This window comes from Castanea sativa, chromosome 7 (genome assembly GCF_040712315.1).
Source record: "Castanea sativa cultivar Marrone di Chiusa Pesio chromosome 7, ASM4071231v1".
In the NCBI taxonomy this organism is placed as follows: Eukaryota; Viridiplantae; Streptophyta; class Magnoliopsida; order Fagales; family Fagaceae; genus Castanea; species Castanea sativa.
In genome coordinates, this window is record NC_134019.1 from 38726376 (window position 1) to 38741946 (window position 15571).

General features: G+C 32.8%; 1 pseudogene; it reads left to right on the plus strand.

The window, feature by feature from the left end:
• The first annotated feature begins 4308 nt into the window (after positions 1-4308).
• On the plus strand, positions 4309-7415 carry LOC142644425 (cytochrome P450 84A1-like; annotated as a pseudogene).
• The last annotated feature ends 8156 nt before the right edge of the window (positions 7416-15571 follow it).

The following is a 15571-nucleotide window of genomic DNA, read 5'->3' on the forward strand; positions in this document are numbered from 1 at the left end:
TTTTATAATAAAAACAAATCAAAAATTTAAAACATTTTTTGGATGACACCATTAAAAAAAAAGTATTTATATTTAACGCCAATTAAATACAATGGCCTCAATAAAACAATTGAGACCTTTATCTAGCTGCATACAAACAAATTGATAATTGTATGCAATAATTAAAGATTGATGTATTCTTCTTGCTTGAAGAACACTTTTAAATATCAAGCGACAAAGTATATACCTAGATAATTTGGTTGCAATAGACTTAAAAATATATATTTTAAATTACATACATGTATGAGAAGTATTCATAAGTGTGAAAAGAGTAAAAACCGAAATATATCAACAAAATTGGCATAAATTGTGGATGCTTAGGCCTATTTTTTAACAGTTCATATCCAAAATAAAAGGACTTTAAAAATAAAATATGATATTTTCTAGAGTGTATATTACTTAACAATAACATGATATTTATAATAATAATAAAAAGACCATGTATAAAGAAGTAAACAATCAAATTTTGATGTATATACCCAAATTGAAATAGAGTATCAACTACAATGAATCTAAAGTTAAACACAACTTTTCCTCCAAAAATAAAAATACAACTATTAGATTATTTTTCAAGATATTAGATTATGAAATTAGTTTTCAAGATTTTAAATTTTTTATATGTTTTAATTCTTAGTCAAATTACTATCCAATTGGACATTTGTAATTTTGTTTTATATTTTGAGATGCTAATATTGTGTAGTAGTGAAACTTATGTGTTTATTTTAATTATATTTTCAAAGGGTAGTTTAGACTCCTTTGTGTTTGTGCTATTTATTTCAATTAGCAATGTTGAGATTTGTATAATTTAATTATTGAAAAAATATCAATTTGTTGAGCTGAGATCTATTTTTATGTGGGTGGTGAATTCAAAGTAATGCATTTCATACCAAGTAATTTTCTATATGACTTACCAAGTGGCAAATACATTCCTAGAGAAAAAAGGCAAATACATGTTTTTTTTTAATAAAAAATTTCATGCGGAAAATACAGGTCGACCCGCCAACTAGACCTAACCTGCAACTCAATTTCCTCGATCCATTTCTAACCCACATAATATGACCCGTTTTGACTGGAACTCATTTTCAACCTGTTTTGCTCCCCATGCCATGTGTGTCCCATAGTGGCATAAAATGGTTTCTTCGGTAACATAAGCATCTTGTTGAATCCAAAGAATTACTCTCCTCTTAGCCCTAGTCCTACAAGGTTACAACTACTACAAGATCACCAAGATCGCAAGTGTCTTTCACTCTGTCTCATTTCTAATGCACATAACTCAACCGTGATTAGTGGAGATATTATCATGGTTTTAAAAATTGGAACGGTCAAATAACCAAAGAAACCAATGCGAGATTGTTGGATTTGAACCAAAACAACAACTTGGTCATGGTGTTGGTCTTAAGTCACCATGAAAACCATCCAGATTTGAGTTTGTCACAAAACTCTCAAGGGAGATAATGATAATTAGCCAGAGTGCTCAACAAAATTGGATGCTCGACAGAGTACTTTAGTGTTGTTCTACGTTAGAGTATGTTATTTGGTTCTCATCTAGATTTATTATTTACATCACTCGAAAATATTGTGTTCCAACATACTTATCTTTTTTTTTTTTCCTTATAATTCAATAGTTAAAACGAGGTCCTGGATGTCATGAAAAACTAATAAATGCCAATTTGAATTACAACACTCATTTGACGAGAGAGAGAGAATTGTAGTAGTCTGGTAGATGTTTGCATTGATGGAGCACCCTTATTAGTGACATACATGTTTATTTACAAGTTACAACTTACAAGTTACATCAACTTTTGGATGCAATAAAAATTATGTGAGAGTTAGAATGGATGTCGTGGACTTCGAACTATTAAGGTACGGTGGTGTTTCATAACCAATTTTAAAATTTTGAAATTTTAAGACTTGATTGTTTTGTTTAAATTAACATTTTGATGATTTTTGAAGAGGTAAATTTCAGTTGTACTTGTTTAAATAAGTTAGCAAAAACTGAAACTAATCAAAGTAAAGACTAACATGAATTCTGAAAATATCCAATGGCACGATGTAGTACCTTTATTTTATTACTTTTACAATGGTGAATGGTGATAGAGTAATGCTAGAACCAAAACTTTTATCATAACTTTGCCACAAGTTATGGATGGATGGGTTCCACAATAGAAAAAGGAACATATCACAAATTTCCATCTCGACATGTTTTTCTCATTACGATTCACAACAGCATAGTAGAACTAATGGGAAAAATCCTTTTATAGAATTGCTTATTGCAAAAATATGCTTTACAACAATACAATCTCTCTTTAGCACAGTAAAGGACAAACCCTTAAACAATTGAGAATAACACTTACATGATAATGGATAAGAATTTTTTTTTTTTTTTAAATATTGAAAAAATAAGTTGGGAAACATGAGTTAGTAGGATTTTAAAATGAAACATAATTTTACGTATTTATTGTAGCAGAGAAATAGGACATATATATATATATATATATATATATATATATATATATATATATATGTGTGTGTGTGTGTTAAAAACAAACAAACAAATAACAAAAACTTTTCGTAATTTTTGGATTTTTTATGATTAGAAGAAGATTTTTTTTTACAAAAACATAAACGTTTGTTTGTTTTAATTAATTAATTATATATATAATATTTGAAAATCTAATTTATAAGTAGATAAAGTAATTTGAAAACCAACAAGATAGATAGTTTGCATGATTGACATATGGCATTGGTCACGGACAAAGCCAAGACTTGGAGTTAGAGGCATGACTATGTTGTTGGTTGCATATGGCAGCTCCTACTTCTAGCTCTGCTACTTCTTAGCTGCTGAGGGCTTCTTTTTTTTTTTTTTTTTTTTTTTTTTTGAGTTTTTGATGAGTTTGTCTACTGTTGGATAAACACAAAATAATTTTGTTTAAAACTTTGAAAGGGCTAGTTGCTTGTTTTGAGTAAAATTGGTTAATTGAGCTTTATTATTATTATTATTATTATTATTATTATTATTATTATTATATTTTTAATATTTTTTGCTTTGCTATTGGTAGTTTTTGTTTTGGGCTAATTTTTTTGGGCTTGTATATTTTGTTTTAGATTAATAAATTTTTTGTTGATATGGTGAATGGTTAAATAAAAAAGTTATGTAAGTGGTGGGTCTAGATGTGAACTAGTAAGAATTTGTACCTTAACTGTTTGTAAAATATTGTAGATAAGTTTGTGATTATAATATTACTCCTAAAAAAATTAATGATATTGTCAAAAGTGAAAAAATGTAATTTTATGGAATAAAATTGCTAAAATTAGTACACACACATATATATATATACACAAAAATCGAGAGGGGGGGGGGGGGCATTACCCCTATAGTCAAAGTGTACCTCCGTCACTTGCAGTGGTAGTACACAATCTCAACAAAATGACGATAAAATTGGGCTATTGGTCTTTCCTAATGTTTCTCCAAAATAGTGAGAGAATAGTTGGAAATCTAATTTATAAATAAACAAAGCTATTCGAAAACCAACAAGATAGTTTACACGATTAATATATATATATATATATATATATATATATATATATATATATATATATATATGGCAGTTCTAATTCACAATCTCAACAGAATGATAATTATATCGGTCTATTGTTTTTTCCTAATGTTTATCCTAAATAGTGAGATAAAAAAAAAAAAAAAAAAAAGGGATTTTGGACCAAGTGCTACGTTCCACAATTCATTTAAAGGCCTATTTCAATAATTTTTGTTTCCAAATTTATTATGTTCAATTCTATTAGTCAATTTGTAATTTGTTCATTGCCCAAAAATGATAGATGACCTTTTCTCTCTAACCAAGAATATGCCCTAATAACTTCCCACACCGTAACATATGGAACGCCCTCAACTCTTTATCTACGATTCCATTTGTGCGCGACCATTGAGAGACTTTCACCAAGCCTAAACACCTCTAGTTGGCTATAAAAGGTGTGGCTGCATGATAGTTGAAACAAGAAAATCATGAAAACGTAGTATTGATACACCAAATTCAACCCATTTCCATTTAGACAAATAGCAAAGAACAGTTTGCATGATTGGCATATGGTACTAGTAATTCACAATTTGTTTTAATAAAGTAAACCAATTTCACTTGGGTGTCAGCCGCACTTAACAAAACACACAGTTTATATAGAATGAATTGCTTATTTTTCCCTTTTGAATACATAACACACTTTTATCGCCAATTCATAAATCCCAACCCCAAAGCCATGGAATCCCCTATACAAAATTCAGCCGTGTTTTTCTTTCTTCCCTCTTTGTTATGTATCATGGTTTTCTTGTTTCAGCAATCTAGAAAACTCTCTTCTTACCCACCAGGCCCAAAAGGGTTACCCATCATCGGCAAAATGTCAATGATGCCCCAAATGTCTCACCATCGTCTAGCCCAGCTTGCTAAGCAATATGGTGGGCTCGTCCATCTCCAAATGGGCCTGCATAACATGGTGGTTATATCAACTCCAGACTTGGCCCGTGAAGTCCTCCAGGCCCAAGATAGTGTCTTCGCAAACCGATCCTCAAGCTACGCAGCTACATACCTAAGCTATGATCGGGCCGACATGGCCTTTGCCAATTACGGCCAATTGGCGTCAAATGCGTAAGATATGTGTCACAAAACTCTTCAGCTGAAAACGAGTGGAGACTTGGGACTCTGTAGGAGACGAGATCAACAAGAAGGTCCAAACCATTTCGACCAAAACTGGAACACCCATTAATCTCTCTGAGATGGCTTCAAGTCTTACCAGCCACATTATCTATAAGGCAGCGTTTGGTTCCAACTCACGTGAAGGAGAAGAGGGCCAGTTTGAAAACATTTTGCAAGAATACTCGAAGCTTTTCGTAGAGTTTGATTTTTCGGATTTTATACCGTGGTTGAGTTGGATTCATACAAAAGATTTGAAAAAATGATTGGTTAATGTCAGAAGGGCACTCGACGTGTTCACTGATAAGGTCATCGATGAACACTTGGCCAAAAAGAGAAACAAGAATAGCAAGGACGAGAATGAAGCTGCAGCTACAGATATGGTGTATGAACTAGTAAGTTTTCCTTGATGAAGGTGCTCATGATCATGAGAACAACAAATCCACGGACTTGCTATCCACCTTTAAGCTCAATAGAAACAACATCAAAGGTCTTATCATGGTAAGAGCTTTTTATTCATATGAAATAAATTAATAAAACCATCATGTTATAAAATAATACTACTATATCACAAATAAATAAATAAATATTTTGTACATATTCTCATTTATACCATGAATGGTGCTATTATTGCTGTGGGGAATAAAAAGACCTAAGTAAGCATTTGGGATTTGGGCTTTATTGATGGATGCTAGTTCGTTTTAGACTAAAAGTTTTTAGAGCTGCAGGTCGGCCCATAGGTCGAGAGTCCGAGGATTCGTCTGAGGACGAATCTCTCCTCGGAAAGACCAGCGAAGATCCTGGAATTCGCCAAAAAAGATCAAGGCAGTGTTCTGGACGAACTGTTGGTTAAGAGGGGGATCTAAATACCCTTTAGACACCACGGAGTAAAAGAAATATCTTAGAAAAAGGCTGCTACCTCCACATTAAAGACTCAGCACCTACCTCTCTGGCCTCATTAATGGAAAAATGACCCTTGAATAGTAGAAGTCAGCCTTCTTGCTATCATTTGAAGACTTCCAGAGGGTGGTGGATGGGATAGGTGTCTAATGGGGTGATTTGCGTTACACGTGGATAAGGAGGGAAGAAGAAGAAGTATTTAAGGAAGGAAGAGAGTAAAGAAAAAGGGCGGTGGCGAGACAAATACTAAGAACTGTAACCTTTGAAAGAAAAAAGAGAAATAATACATAAATCGTCCTCGACTTACGTCCGAGGAGGTTCATTTGCCTTATTCGTCCGTTGTTTGCAAATACTGTAATATTCTAGCCTGTTCATCAAGTTTTGAATATCACTAAATTAGATTGCGAGCCCACACTCTACAAATTTTATTGTTTAAGGCTCATTGGGTCCAGGCGCAATTGTGCACTTACAATTGTTATGGATAATATAAAAGTAATTAACAAATTTTTTTATTATATTATTATTTATTGATAAAGCATCGATTATATTTATTATCACAATGGTTTCTAAGTAGTTAAATTTGTAGTAAAATTGATAATCATTTTAACATTTTTTAATACAGTAAGGAATTTGGATTATAAATGATCGTAAGATCACAAATTATTTTACAACTTTTTTATCATAACTCTAATGTAACAAATTGTAAGCGGCATAACCATTTACATGTAGAACTACAATTTTTTTTTCAGCCCTCATACTCTACTACATCATAGTGGCAAAAAATTATAAAATAATTTGTAGACCAAGTTTTTTTCATTAACAAATATAATAACTGATGATATTAATCCACAATAAATAAGATGAGTATAAGAATGTGAATTATACTTGATCATAGGAAAATGTTAAAATTAATTACTATCAAACTATAAGAAAATGTTTATAATTAACTAACAACGAATGTGATTGTTGTTTCTTAAACAACATAATAAATAAATGTTTAAATTATTTTATTTTTTTGTGATTAATAGTACATTTGCAAAGGCTTATTTAGTAAAATTCAGTGTATCTCTCACGTCACTACTTATCATAAAGTGTATACGTATGTGCATGGATAAAAAGTAAGATTTATTGGTTGTCTATATTATTACGCAGGATATAATGATTGGTGGAACCGAAACTGTTGCTTCAGCAATTGTGTGGGCGTTGGCAGAGCTAATGAAGAACCCAGAAGATCTCAAGAAGGTCCAAGCAGAGCTCTCAAATGTCGTAGGCTTGTGCCGCAGAGTCCAAGACTCCGACCTCGAAAACCTCACGTATCTCAAGTGCACACTCAAAGAAACTCTTCGTCTCCACCCTCCAATCCCCCTCATCGTCCATGAGACTGCAAAGGACACCATGTTAGCCGGGTATTCTATCCCAGCTCGCTGGCGTGTGGTGATCAACACGTGGGCTATTGGGCGGAACGAGACGGTGTGGGAGGAGCCAAATGCGTTCAAGCCCTCGAGGTTTTTGGAACCAGGTGCTAAGGATTTTAAGGGAAATGATTTTGAGTTTATTCCATTTGGGTCAGGAAGGAGGTCTTGCCCTGGCATGCAACTAGGGTTTTATGTATTAGAGAAGAGTGTGGCTGAGCTTGTTCATTGTTTTACATGGGAGTTACATGAGGGAATGAAGGGTAATGAGCTTGATATGAGTGATACGCCTGGACTCACTACTCCAAAAATTGCTCCTCTTATTGCAGTGCCAAGTTATCGCCTAAAGTGTGCACTTTGTTAGGTGAAATAACAAGAAGGAAGATGAGTTTTGATGGGGTTGATGATCAAAATAGAATATAAACTATAAATAAAAAGTTAATAAAAGGAAAACTTTTTGTCAGTTTCTCTTGATCTATTTTGCTTAAAACATAACAGTATAATTATATCCACACAAAAAAAAAAAAAAAGTGAGGCTTTTTATTACTTACGTCCTATTTTATAATGAAAAATGAATTAAATCAAACAAAGATTCAGTCACAAAATACACCATTATTATAGGGTTTTTTTTTTTTAATTGTAAATTTTATTCCAAGGCTATTTTTTTGACTCATAATATTGTTGCTTAGGCTTCTTTACAAGTTGAGCTCAAGGTCATTATCAAATTAGATTATATGTTCAAGTTTAGTTCATTTTCATGTCAAACAAGCTCATGCATGCTTGCACATGAACTCCTTCATTAACTTATCATTTATCATACACACACTACGACTAGAAGATTTTACCCCCTCACAAATCTACGTTAATACTTAATAACAAAATTATGCTTGAAATTACATTGTTTGGGTTAATTAGATAGAATGATTTTTGTTTATAAACTTATTAAAATTAGACTCACCAATCCTTTGTTGTTAAAAATTTTATATAATTTTATCATGACATGGACTATTTAAATTACCAATAAGTTTTTTTTTTTAAGAAAAAAATTATCAATAAGTTATATGTACTAATTATATATCTTATTCATTTATTTACAAATTTATATCATCTAATGTCATGTTTATATATAAGTATATTTTAAACATTTATACATACATAGAATATTATATCTACATAAATATACACTATTATTGTGAAGCCTTTATTATTATTTTTCCCCCTCAAAAAAAAAAAAAGTCAATATGCATAAACCGTTTCAATATAATCCTAATCAATAGGATTTTCCTTGAATTTAATCCTCACAGCTATTTGGTAGAGTGGTATCCGTGAAATGTAGTAAATAGGCTAAACTAGCCTTTGATAAATGTATTTTATTAAAGTTGTTGAGTAATTGAGAGAGTCAAAGAGAAAAGAGAAAATCATAAGCAAGAATTTAATGTGGTTTTTTTTTTTACAGCTTATGACGATAATGAAAAGTCCCTCACTACAAAACACGCAGGTCTTAGGCCGCGTTTCTTTTAGCCGCGTTTGCAAAAATGCGGCCTAAGACCCTGTTTGAGCCGCATTTCAGTGAAACGCAGCTACAGCACCAGAAGTATGGCCGTGTGCGTCAAACGCAGCCCAAGATTGGGTTTGTAGTTGCGTTTATTTCAACTCTAGCTGCATTTTCCTGGAATGGCCTAATGACAATGTCTTTGCTCTTGAATTATATCTTACATTTTATGAACCTAACATAGGGTTTATATAGTAGAGAAAGGGATGCGTGTCATTATTGCATCTATCCTCTAATTTCCTCTCTCTCTCTCTCTCTCTCTCTCTCTCTCTCTTATATATAAGAGAGAGAGAGAGAGAGAGAGAGTAATGTAATATAAAATGGGCAAAACTTAGGTACAGTACATTAGGTTCCCTACTTAAAATTTTGACATCTATCCAATTTAACAACATAAACTAACGGCGTTAAAACTAAAAGTTCTTTTTTTTTCCCCTCCTTTTTCTCTTGTACTGCAACTGTAAGAGAAAATCAAACCAAAAAATGCAGAACCAAACAACAAAAATCAAAAAATAAAAGTCAAATCTACTGGGTTTCAAACCAAAAAACAGATCCTTCTCCCTCATTTTCTCAGTAACCAAACAAGAAAGATAAAAAAATAAAAGCCATATCTACTGAGTTTCAAACCAAAAAAGGGACCCTTCTCCCTCATTTTCTTAGTAACCAAACAGGAAAGATCAAAAAATCAAAGCTAGATCTATTGGGTTTCAAACCAAAAAACGGATCCTTTTCAGCTATACCTGAAACTTCCACACTCTTTACATCAACAAAGCCATCATCACAGGCTCTTTCATTAATTTGTCCACACAGAGAGAGAGAGAAAGAAAGAATCATAGATCAGAAAATAAGAAGGAAACAGATACATATACATACACACACCGAGAGAGAGAGAGAGAGAGAGAGAGAGAGAGAGAGAGAATCATAGAACAGAAAAGAAGAAAGGAAAGGGATACACTTACATACACACACACACCGAGAGAGAGGGACATGAGATTTTCCTTTTTTTTTCTTTTTTTGGGTTTTGAGTTTGGAAGAGAAGTGTCATGGCTCATAGATCAGACAAGAAGAAAGGAAAGAGATACACTTACATACACACACACCGAGAGAGAGAGGGAGAGATATCCTTTTTTTTTTTTTTTTTTTATTTTTGTGGGTTTTGGGTTTGGAAGAGAAGGGTCATGGGTGGTTTGGAAGAGAAAGGTTTTGGGTTTGGAAGAGAAAAAAAGAAATGTTTGCATTACAGGAAAAAGAAGGAAGAAGGAAAAAAAGAAAAAGAAATGTTAGTTTTAACGCCGTTAGTTTATGTTGTTAAATTGAACAGGTGTTAAAATTTTAAGTAAGGAACCTAATATACTGTACCTAAGCAACTGTACCTAAGTTTTGCCCATATAAAATATACTAAGATAGATAGATATCTCATTTGATATTCTAATTTCTAACTAAAATTTCAACTAAGTAGCAAAACAATACCAATAATAATATTTACTTTGTTTGCCTAAATTTACTGTCAATAAGAATTAATGTACGTAAAAAAAATGAGGATAATAACTATAACAATAAACTAGCCAATAAGTATGCGAGTGTATATGTTTAAAGGCTTTTCTATTTTTAGGGGAATCCTTGATACCACTGGAAAGATTCATCGGATTTATTGGAACACATCTCTTACAGTTAAAAAAAAATGTTAATAATTTAAATATTTAATACTTCATTCATATTAAAATAGAAAGGTTAAATTAATTGGTTGACCACTTCAAGGTGACACTTTACCATTGAGTTTTATCCCTTGTACGGGCACAAGCGCCCGCAACGTGGTGTTTGTTTTAGGGTTTTCCCCAAAACGTCTGTGGGAAATACGCTTTGGCCTAGGGTGGACCAATGACGGAGGGTGTAAATGAAGCTGCCACCTAGATTAGGTCCATAAATATAACACCATTCATGGAAGGACTAATCTTTTATTATAACACATGTCCAGAGTTTAGGTTTGGGGATGAGAATGTGTTAGGCACCAATCCTATTCGACCCGTGGGTCGGCTTCCTCACATTGTGTTCTAAGTCTTAATCTCATTAAAGATAGGCTTAATATATTATTCTAACTCACACACACTTTAGCATGCATTTAAAGTAAACAAACATGGCATAATCATCCCCAAGCCTTGCATTCATCTATCACAATATTAGACAACATATCCAAGGGCAGAAACATCACATGGCAAAATCAAACAAGCATGTTATGAACATCCAAACATCAAAGGCATAACATTCGACGAAACATATCATGTTCATCAATTGCATCAATCTCATCATTCAAACCAGTGCATGTTCATATGAATGCATAACTTACCTCACTTACCTGTCTGCATCACAACAACTATGCATCAATGCATGTTCAGATTCATATGCATGTTCGTGGCATTTTAACCGAATTGAAACCCTCATAAGCATTAAAGAGATAAAAACCAACAAAATAAGACAAAAATAGAGAAGTAGAGACTCCAAGATAGACAAAACAGGTTAAACAGAGACTAAAACATGTGAATAAAACAAAGGGAAGACAAACAGGAGCGGATTAGGGTTTCTAGGCAGGAGTATACGTGTGTATACATAAGGGCATGTGTGCGTAGCCTAGTTATATACGTACACATACTACGAGTATGCATACACATGCAAGCAACACACACATGCATACACGCCTCAAGAACCTTGACCCAGAAACTATAGAATAGAAACAAAAAAGTAAGGAATCTAACAACCTAACATGCTTAAAACACGAACACAAAGTAAACCTAGGCTAAACAAATGTATTAAAACAAACAAAACACATATATAAACACAAGATCAAAAGGAAAAGTAACGAAAAGAAAAAGGCCAAAGTTAGAAACTTTATCTCAACACAAGAACTCTTTAGAGCTTGATTTTGACCGTTCCCTCAGTCAATCTAGTTACAATCAATTTAGAAACAAGTTAGTAAACTAAGAACTCAAAGATCAATACCAGAAAAAAGCTTAATCAAATAAAATTTGACTTGATAATTTTTTGTGAAAAACTCTTTCTTTGAATCACTATTTCTTAGTGAATCTTATATGTTTTTTCACTAGAATTCGTACTCCTTGAAAATGTACCATTTATGGCATATATATAGTTGAAAAATAGGAGTTTGGAACATCTCTTAGACGATGTGAGATTCATTCCAATAACCTAGTTTAAATGCAGAAAACTTGTCTCACATAGTTTCTAGAACTCTAACATGTGCACGCGTGCACGCCCACATGCATGCCACACAGATCTTAAGCATGCATGCGCGTATGCTTGTATGCGTACACATACCCCAGGGTTTTCATGGCCTTTCTTTTCTAAAAATAGTTTATTTAGTCCAAAAATAAGTTATATTTTCCATAAACACTTTCCTCAAGTCAATTTTCATCTGATTGGGCCTTAAACCAACCTTGAGCTTTAGAATTTTTACATCATTGGGGAACGAGCAGGACTGACTCAAGGTATTGTGTGACCTAAGACGACTACTTTAAATGAGGTTTATTCTTATACTTTGAATATTAATAGAATATTTATTTAACTTTTGGTTTTTTTTTTCATTTAAAATCAATTTTTTTAGAAAAATATACAAATTAAAACGAATCCATCGCATTACTCAATGACTATACAACTAAAATAAACACTATTTATTAAATGAAGTAACCAAATACTAAAAAAATTATGATTGAAAATTTTAATAAAATCATATATTTGATATCTCTAAATAAAATTCAGGTATAAATTTATTTACTAGTATAAGATTAATGAGTTCTTTTAAAATTTATGTGTGAGAGATTAAATGATTGACCCATCTGTCAATGAAAACATTTTTCTTTAACAAGTTTTTCTTTGATAAAAAAACAAATATTTAGGGCTTAATTAATACTTCCATTGATAAAAATTTAGGGGCCTTTTTCATTGGGGCCTTAGGCGGTTGCCTATTTAGCTCACTCATTGAGCCAACACTAGAAATGAGTGTTTGAGTCGTAAGGAGTATAAAATGCGGTGTCTACACCTCCCCCCCCCCCTCCCCCACTTCCTCCCGTCTCGTTGATCTTAAGAATGCCGGTTTTAAGAATGAGTGATTGCCCTACTTTTACCATTACTGCCTAACCTTGCTATTGTACTTGTAAGTGCACAATTGCACCTGGACCCAAAGAAAATTATGGGCTCAGGCCCAATGAGCCTTAAACAATGAAATTTGTAGAGTGTGGGCTTGAAATCTAGACTAAAGGTACTGAGAACTTGATAACAGGTTTTGGTGTGCAAACACTTGTAAATAACAAATGATAATTGCAAAAAGTCCTCCTCGGACGTAAGCCGAGGACTACCTCCGTATTATTATTCTTTCTTTCTTAAAGATTACAATTCTTAATTTCTTTCTTTTTTTCCGCCCCCTATTCTTTGGCCTTCACCCCCCTTAAATACTTCTTTTTCTGATACTTTATCCACGTGTTGCTCAAACCCCCTCTAGATATTTCTTTTCTTAGTGCCTTTGAATAGTGACCAGAAGTTTCAGTTCTACTGTTCAGGGGTCACTTCCCCATTAATGCGGCCAGGGAGGTAGGTGCAGAGTCTTTAATGTGGAGGTGGTAGCCTTTGCTCTTGGTATTTTTCTAACACTGGTGTATCTAGAAAGTTCAGGGTTTCCCCCTTTTAACCAACAGTCTTTCCAGAATTCTGCCTTGACTTTCGTAGTGAATCTTCGAGTTCTCTTGGATCTGTCCGAGGAGAGACTCACCCTCGGCTGTATCCTCGAACCCTCGGCGTATGGGCCGATTCGCAGTACTAACAAATCCTTAGCTCAAGAGCAGTTCAACTCTCCTTGCTAGAGCCCAAAGGCCCAAATGCCTGCTTGGGTCCTTTACTCCCCACAGTACTAATACTTGTATTCTCGTACTTGCTTTTCTATTTTGCCCAAGGAAATAATAGTGGAATAGTAGCTTTAAGTTTCTTAATTACAAAATATTTTTCTACTTGATTTCTATTTTCTAATTTATGAGTTTTTGTAATCGATAATGCAAAACTTTTTTTTTCCAGTGATGCTCATTATGGAATTGATCAACAACATTGTCAAAACTCATGGGGGTGTATATGTATTTGGTGTAGTAGGTGAACGTACTCGTGAAGAAAATAATCTTTAAATGAAAGAAGATTACTACCATGCACCAAAGAGAAATAGAACGTAAAAAACATTCAATTAAAAGAGAAATTCTCATCTCATCATCAACCAAGAAAATATCTGCTCAGAAAAGACATTCACAATTTCACAAGCTATAAACTTCGTCACATAAACACTCAATTTACATCAAAACTTAGTAATATAATAATGGACCAACCAACCTATTATAAATTACAAAGATCAAGAATGCACTCACAACTTGTGAAGCAGTGCACATAATTGATACGCTTGGGACATTACCTTAAATTGCTATAAAAAAAAATTACGCATCTTCAAAATGGTCGGGGTGGGGTTCCACAACAGAAGAAGAAACAAATCAAAACTTCCATCTCGACATGTTTTTCTCATTACGATTCACGAAAACATAATATAACTCATAGGGGGAAAAAATAAATCCTTTCATAGAATTGCTTCTTGCAAAATATGCTTCACAATAGTACAACCTCTCTTTAGCAAAGTTTTTTTTACATAAATATTTGAGAATAACACTTACATGATAACTGATAAGTTTTTTTTTTTTTTTTTTTTACATTGAAAAAGCAAATGGGCAAGAAACATGAGTTGGTGGTATTTTAAAATGGAACACAATTTTACATATTGATTGTAGTAAGTGAATAAGATAAATATATATATATATATATATATATATATAGATAAATAAGCAAATAAAAAACAAACAAACAACAAAATCATAATATATATATATATAAATAAAAGTAGATAAAACAATTTGAAAACCAACAAGATGGTTTGTATGATTGACATATGGCAGTGGTAATACACAATTTCAACAAAATGATAATGAAATTGGTCTATTGTTCCCTCCTGATGTTTCTCCGAAAAAGTGAGAGAAAAGTTTGAAAATCTAATTTATATATAGACAAAGCTATTACTTTCAAAAAGTATATACATAGACAAAGCTATTCGAAAACCAACAAGATAGTTTACATGATTGACATATATGTGGCAGTTCTAGTGTATAGTCTCAACAGGATGATAATTATATCGGTCTATTATTCTTTCTTGATGTTTATCCTAAATAGCGAGAGAAAAGAAAGGAATTTTGGACCAAGTGCTACGTTCCATGATTCATTTAAAGGCCTTTTCAATAATTTTTTGCTTCCAAATTTATTATGTTCCATTCTATAAGTCAATTTGTAATTTGTTCATTGCCTAAAAATGATAGAGGACTATTTCTCTCTACCCGAGAATATGCCCTAATGACTTTCCACACCGTAACATATGGAACGCCCTCAACTCTTTATCTATGACGTTATTTGTGTGCGACTATTGACTATTGAGAGACTTTCACCAAGCCAACATGCCTCTTTAGCTATAAAAGGTGTGGCTGCATGGTAGCTGAAACAAGAAAACCCTGAAAACTTAGTATTGATACACCAAATTCAGCCCATTTCCATGTTAGACAAATGGCAAAGACAGTTTGCATGATTGACATATGACACTGGTTGTACACAAATTTTTTAATAAAGTAAGCCAACTACACTTGGGTGTTAGCCACACTTAACAAAACACAGAGTTGGTATAGAATCAATTTGCTTATTTTTCCTTTTTGTATAGAATCAATTGTAACACTCTTTCATTGGAAAATGAGTGTGAATTAAAGAGATTTAAAGTCTATGTTGTGTATCCAAAAATTAGGTCATTTTAGATATACACCACTGTCAGTCTTTTTAAGACTTTTTCTGCTCTTCCCGTGTGTGTGTTAAAATACTTAGTATTCTAAAAAAAAAAAAAT